The sequence below is a fragment of the Cavia porcellus genome, unplaced genomic scaffold (genome assembly GCF_034190915.1).
Source record: "Cavia porcellus strain 051 isolate PalLab524CR breed Dunkin Hartley unplaced genomic scaffold, mCavPor4.1 scaffold_1, whole genome shotgun sequence".
NCBI classification, from domain to species: domain Eukaryota; kingdom Metazoa; phylum Chordata; class Mammalia; order Rodentia; family Caviidae; genus Cavia; species Cavia porcellus.
The window spans coordinates 43,744,599-43,751,948 of NW_026947484.1; the positions used below are offsets into that span (position 1 = coordinate 43,744,599).

General features: G+C 30.8%; 1 non-coding gene across 1 annotated transcript; it reads left to right on the top strand.

Annotated features, from left to right (window-relative positions):
- Positions 1-6,275: 6,275 nt before the first annotated feature.
- Positions 6,276-6,382, top strand: LOC134472003 (U6 spliceosomal RNA). The gene has a single exon (XR_010041830.1). It is a non-coding gene; the product is annotated as a U6 spliceosomal RNA (small nuclear RNA).
- The last annotated feature ends 968 nt before the right edge of the window (positions 6,383-7,350 follow it).

Sequence of the window (7,350 nt, forward strand, 5' to 3'; positions counted from 1 at the left end):
AGACTTGTATCTCTTTCTTATTTTTCTGGAGGCATGCTAGTGACAGATAATCAGGATTCTCGACTGGGTTCCCCGTAGCTGTGACTGGAATAGCCTTGACTACAGTATATACCCAAATTACTCATAAATTATTAAATATTTTAACACATAAACATGATATATCTATTTACTTTGACTTTCTTCAGTTTGCATTAGCAACGCTTTGGAGTTTTTCCGGATTTTTCACATCATTCAGAGATTTATTTGAAAATATTAAATCATTTTCAACCCGACTAAAATTATATCAATATTTAGGCCAGGGATATCGCTCAGTGGCACATTGCCTGTCTGGCAAGTGAAATCAGGAATTTGATTCCCAGAACCAAAATAAATGCATTATAAATAAATAAAATTATATCATTGTTAACATCTGATTAGTTCTATCTTTTGAAAACATTGAACTATTTTTGCATATTGTTACTGTACCCACTTAATTATACAAATTCACCAGTAATTTTAATAGCTACCAGTTTAAGGAAGTTATCTTTCCTTTCTTGGCAAAAGATTTTTCAAATTAATTATTGACTACTATTTTCCTCAGGATTTCTGTCTCTCCTCTTACCTCATCTCTCTTTCCTTTCTTCCTTTTCTTCTCCTTCCCTCCTCTCCCTTCTCTACCCCTTCACATGAATCCCTGAATTCAGTTTCCTAGTAATTGTAGTGTGCATTTACATCACACATTGCCATATTATTTGCCTTTTTGTAAGGTCTCTTTAAGGCCTTCATATCAAAGCTACACTGAAAGTACCAAAGGAACTTGAGACATGTTTTCTCTTTTCCTTCACGGAGCTTTGGTGACATTGATATTAATTTGACCTTAATTTGAAAAGTAAAATGAATTGTGAAGTATTTAAACCTCAAAGAGAAGGCTTTTATATATCACATCAAATTGTGTAATGAATGCTTATCTCCCCTTGGATTAGATTTGGTAAGACTTTTTTTTCTAGAATTTGTGTTTTTTTATAAAACCTTCAAATTCACTGTCATAAATGGGACTGTAGTGTCTCATTCATATATTTCATGACCTTATTATCAGTAGTACTTTTTTCCTGATTCAGTTTTCTACTAATTAATCTTGCCATGCATGTGAGAATTCTGCTATTGAAATAACAATCCTTTACCACTGTTGATTTTTTCTTTATGTTTGTCCTAAATGTCATTAAATTTTTTATTGTCTTGATTATTTCACTTCTACTGATTTCAGACTTTATTTTAGCTCTTTTAAATATTTCTTTATGGGGCTATATTTTTGATTTTCATTTCCTCCTTTGTAATACACGTGTTTAAGACTATAACTTTTTATAGTTTTGACTTCTGTTTTAAATATTTTAAAATATTTAAAATTAAATAATTAATTTAATTTAATTTAATAATTAATTAAATAATTAAAAGTTGTGGCTTCTGTTTCCATATTTTAAAATTATATATTTTTATTGTAATTCAGCTTAATTTTGCCTAACTTTCATACTCTGATCACAGATTGTATAGGAATGTTTCTTTTTTTTAGTGCAGGTTTTCTGTGTGTAATGTTTACCATCCTTGCATGGATTGGCTCATGGAAGTAACGCATCTCAGTGCCTTTCCATCCACTTTGCTTCCCCTTCCTCCTCTCTCCCTCTATCTCTTCACTCCCTTTCATTTGAGGAGACCTGTCTTCCTATTCCTTATGATCTGTCTTTTATTTTGCTCTTTAATTATAATTTGAGTTCTCATATAAGGGAAATGAATGTTTCTTAAAGTTCTCGAAAAAAGAGATGTTTGCTGTTGTTTCTAGTTTGTTACCAATCTAAAAGCTTCTAACTCATTATGATGCATCTTTTGAAATTTCCTAAAAGTTGATGTTCACAATTTATAAACATCTTCCTGTGAATTTGATCACTATTAATAATGAGCTTTTTACTACTAGTAATTTTGGTGTAATATCTACTTTATTCATTTGTCTAATGTATGTATTGCTTTATCATCTCACTTCTTCTTTGAATATATCTGTTACTTTTTACCTAATTTATACTTAAAACTTTTTTGAGTTTTTATATTGAATATCTTTTGTAAGCAATTTAAACACTGATAATTCTTATTTAATCTGCAAAATAATTTTCTTTCTTTCTAAATCTTTAATCTAGTATTATTGATATAATAATTGATATACTTAGATTTAAATGTATCGCTTTTCTATTAGATAATTATTTATACTACTTGACTTCATTTTTTTCCTTTTTCTCTGAACTATTTAGCATTTTGTCATTTCCTTCCACTCCACCTGCATATTAACTATATAAGTTTTCTTCTTTCCTGAATTACTCTAGCAGTTATATATAATTTTTACCTTGTTAAAATTTGTTGTAAGTTAATGTATAAATTAGTGTGATAAATGTGTAAAATACTATAACATTTCTGTGGTCTACTTACAGAATAACAATTAAAGCAAGTCCTTCTGTGTCGGGGATATAGTTCAGTGGCATAGCCCTTGCCTGGTAGGTGCAAGGTCCTGAGTTCAATTCTGGATAAAAAAAAGCCTTCAATCACCAATATTCACATCTTTTATCTTTTCTTCTTTACTGAAATCATACAACTTTAAGTCTTGCAGAAAATTTTAAATTTTCATCTTCATACAGGACCAGTTTGGGGCTAACCTCACCAGCACATACATCAATTCAAATACACACACGTATGCTGTGAAACACGTGCTCTACAATCTTAAAGCTCGTGTCTAAATTTTCTTCTGATTCCGACCCTCACCACCACTTCATGACAATATGCATTTGACGAGTTATATCATGAATATGTGACACAGAAGTAATATATAAGGCATTTTCCCTTTCACTACTGGCTCCAGAACCCATCACAAATTGCCTTTGTGTTATAAAAATAGGTGTAAAATGCAAGTAATTTAAGGCAATTATTGAAAGAGTCATGCAATGTCTGGGAATAGTTTACTTCTAAGGGTTTAAGCAAGGCTTACACAAAAATAAAAAGCATAAGAAAAACCAAAAATTTATTACATAATGTATCTTACCCATGTACATAGCTATTCATGTATCTATTTATCTTCTGCATTTATGAGACAGAATCTATCTACTCAATCCAGGCTGGCCTCACACTCATGGTGACCTTCCAGGAGTCTTTCAAATGTGGGGTTACAGGCCTGTGTCACCGCGCTTGTCTTTATATTTTGTGGAACGCTTAAAAAACTAGAAGTTGTTTATTAAAGGAAAGATTTTTCTAACATTTTTGGATTATATGAAATATTAATTACCTATTTTCTCTTCCTTTTTGTATAACATCGAATATTAATAACACATTTTCTCTTTCTTTTTGAAATATCTTCAAACCTATTGTTTAAGATATATCATGAATAAGTACAAATGTCTTACAATGAATGTGATTGGAATGTATACCTAAAATGGATCAGTAAACTTAATTACTTTAAAAAGTAGACTCTGGAAAGACCTACTGGGACTGTAGAGTGGAAGCAAGTTACACTTCATGTCTATGACACATTCATTGCATGTAAGAAACTAATAGAAAAATAGTAAATTGTGTAAAAAATAAATAATAGCAATAAGAGCAAACCTTCCTTTGATAATAGTCCTGCTTGTTAAAAAGTTTTCTTTTTATTTCCTCTACAATTGAAAAATGTTTTAATGTTTCATATTGATTAAATTTGAGTTTAATCTGTTAATTTGAATTTAATCTGTTGATTGAATTTATCTTTTATATGTAGATGAGACATCGCCTATCAACTATTTTTCTAGTCAGAAAAACACAACTGTAATATATTTAGGAATATGGTAACTTGAATCATTTGAAAAATAATGTTGCTTAAAACACTGAAAATGAGATGTGAAAAGAGCTTTCTAAAAATACAATTCTGACTCATTCCATGAAACGCTGGCTAAATGCATATTTCCTTTAGAACCATGTAGAATATGTCTAAGTAAACATACTTTTGCAAGCAAATTGTAATACCATCAAAGCATGTAACATGTAAGTGTCAGTACTTGGCACTGCTGGCATTTTAATGATGAAAAATTACTAAATAATTATGTAGTTTTTATTCTTTCTGTGCTTTGTTACTATACTAACTGTGATATTGTTTGCCTTTAAGTAAACAGTGATACATCATAAGTCTCTTTCCTCTGAAATCTCCTCTTATTTTAAAACAAAAAAACATTAACATATGCTACAATGGGGTAAGAACTAACTTTGTGTTAACATGCACAATACTGAAGTTTATATTTGTTTATATTTCTGTGTTAGGAAATATAGATATACATTTCAATCACCATACATAAGCTGCATTATTTTGAATATTAACAAAGCAGTTTAATATTAATTAATTTTTGAAGGATGCATAATAAACCTTGTTTTACTATTTGAAAAGGCAAAGTATGTAATCAGTTTTCATTTAAGTCATTAATTTTCACAATACTACTAAAGCATGTTTTATACTCCTTTGATTATGTCTAATACACCTTCATATTTAAAGTGAGTTCTAATTATAAAATCACAGAGGACAATTACTTCAGTTATATTTCTAAGTGCCTTGGTTGATTAAATTACCTTACTACCTAAGAACTCAATATTAACACCTTTAAAAAGGTTAAAAGATACTTGGTCATTTTGTCTTTTTATGATTATTACATACATATATTTTTATCGAATAATTTTTCATTAAAGCACACTACTAATGGAAATTTAATTATGTTTTGAGTTTATCTTGCCATTTACTTGAAGGTTTAAGTAAAGCTATAGCTACCAACAATACTTTCACAACATTCATAGGAGAAGTCTATACACATTCAGGTCAAATTGGTTCCTAGCAAAAACAGAAAATAAGGAAATCTAACAGGTGTCTATCTCCCTAAGCAAATGGAGCCAATCAGACACATTTTCATTTTGCAGAAAAGGAGAATAAGCAGCATTAACTGAAGACTATCTGATAAGCCATTCAGCAGAACAATGCAGACAGACAATAAGTTCCATGAAACTCTCAATTCATACCCAAATTCAAGAGTAGTCTCTCTTGAATTCAATGAGAGTCTATCTACCTACACACCTAGCAGGACATTCGTGCAACTACTGAAAACTCACTACTCTGATTCCTGATTACTCTTGTTGGCTAGATTAAGGAACCTGACAAGCTGAATGACACTGTGAACACAATTAATAGACAAATGGAACTGATGAGGAGCAATACAAGGAATAACAGACTATGCCATAGGAAGGAGCAAAATTATGTAGAAAAAAGATATCCTGGCTGAAAAAATGTGGTTTGCACAGTTAAAAAACCTGTGCCAAGTTCATTAAATATCTGAATGGAAAAATAGAATCAAAGACTCTCAAATTCATGAGCATATTATTATGACTTTTCAATCACATATTGTTCTGATTCTTCAATTTATTTAACCAATATTCTTCATTTTCTTCTAAGTTTTAGGTGGAATGTATTCTAGAAATAAAGACTAAGAAACTAAAAATGCTTAATAGAAATTCATTTTTCAGAAAATCATCAGATCAATTCATATTTTATTTCGTAAGTACAATCAATAAAAAATTTGAGTAACCCAGTGATGTCATAAGACAACTACTTAGAGGTTTAATTGTTCAAATTTTTTATTCAAAGAAAAAATGTATATTGAAAAACACAAATCTTGTTACCATTTAACCTAATCAAAAGCAACCCTATAGAAGTATGGAGGATTTTACAATTCTAACAGCATTTAACAAGAGGATGGACTTATTGGTACACAATTAAGGTTGTTTTACAGTAAGACATAAGATACACTTGAATTTATTATTGTAATTATTCATTGTCTGCTGATACTGCCAAGCAATAAAATGGAGGCTAATATGATTATAAATAATCCTTTTGCTATTCTTTTAGGTAAAATAAATTTTACATAATTAGTTTTGGTATTGATTTTACATATACTCTATTATTAGATATGTGAATTAAGTAGCATCACAGGAAATAACAGCTTTAGCTTTATCCATCCATTCAGTCACTCAGCAAATAATATAAAGCCAACTATCTCCAGATACTGGTAAAGCACCAGGAACTGTCAGATAGCGAAGCAAAGTTGTTGGCTTGGAGATGTATTTTGAAGGTAGATGCAGTAAAGGCCCTGACTGATGGCATGCAGTCTGTGAGTGAAATGAGACAAGAATGACTTAAAGTGTTTGCTCTGGGGGAAAAATTGCCCTGTGGGGGCATAAGAAAAGCAGTGATTAGTGTGCTCACATCGGCAGCACGTATACTAAAATTGGAAGAATGCAGAGAAGATTAGCATGGCCCCTGCACAAGTACGGCATGCAAATTTGTGAAGGGTTCCATGTTTTAGAGGCTGGGGATTTAGTTCCGCAACACAAGTACTGTCTTACAGGCATAAGGTTATAAATTCAATTCCTTGTACCAAAAATTAAAAAAAATAAAAATAAAAAGAGAACAAAAAAGCAGTGATTAGAGTAGAAAACCAGCATTGTAACTCCAGTTTAATAAGATTTACAAAACACAAGCATCTTCCATAGAACATAAGAATTATAATTTCGAAGAAAACCCAGGTGATTCCCATGAGTAAAAAGAAAGAGAAAAAAATGAGAAATGAGTATTATATTTTAAAATTACTTTAATGTAAGAAAAAGATGATCATGCTAATGATAGGAAAAACTAAGAAAAACTTCACGATTAGGGAAATCAATGATAACATAAAATGCCTATGGTCAGTGAGAGCAGGTAATTAAGAATGGCATATGGATTAACTATATCAGATTTGAAGCCAATTGTGCTAAAATTCAGGCACTACAGCTGGCAGAATAGAATCAGTGAGAATATTAGAAGAGCCCAGTTAGAAAGTAAGCCTTGAGATTGGAAAGTTACCAAAACAGAATAAGTGAAGAGAGAAAAGGTAGATTTATAAACCACTGGTACAGGCACGAACCCCTGCACAATAAAATCCTAGGATAGCACACAGAGTTCTATAAGAGACATAGACTGATGAATAAAGCAATTGAGATTTTTTACTTCAAAAAAATAATTTAAAGACTCTGAACTTTCCCATTACTGCGGAAGTCTGAATAGATCCATGTGACAGTCAAATTTATGAAACGCTGACCATGTTTTATTTCTGAAATTATTACAATCGCTTGCCATTTTCCACTGTCTTATTCAAGTGAACAGATTGTGAAGCATTACTTCAGGGTGGAGACTTTGATTTCCATGGAAAACAGAAATATTCTGTAATTCTTAACTAGCTTTTGTTTCCAGAAAACTAAAGTCCCTGAAAATTTTCAGCTTTCTGAAATAATTTA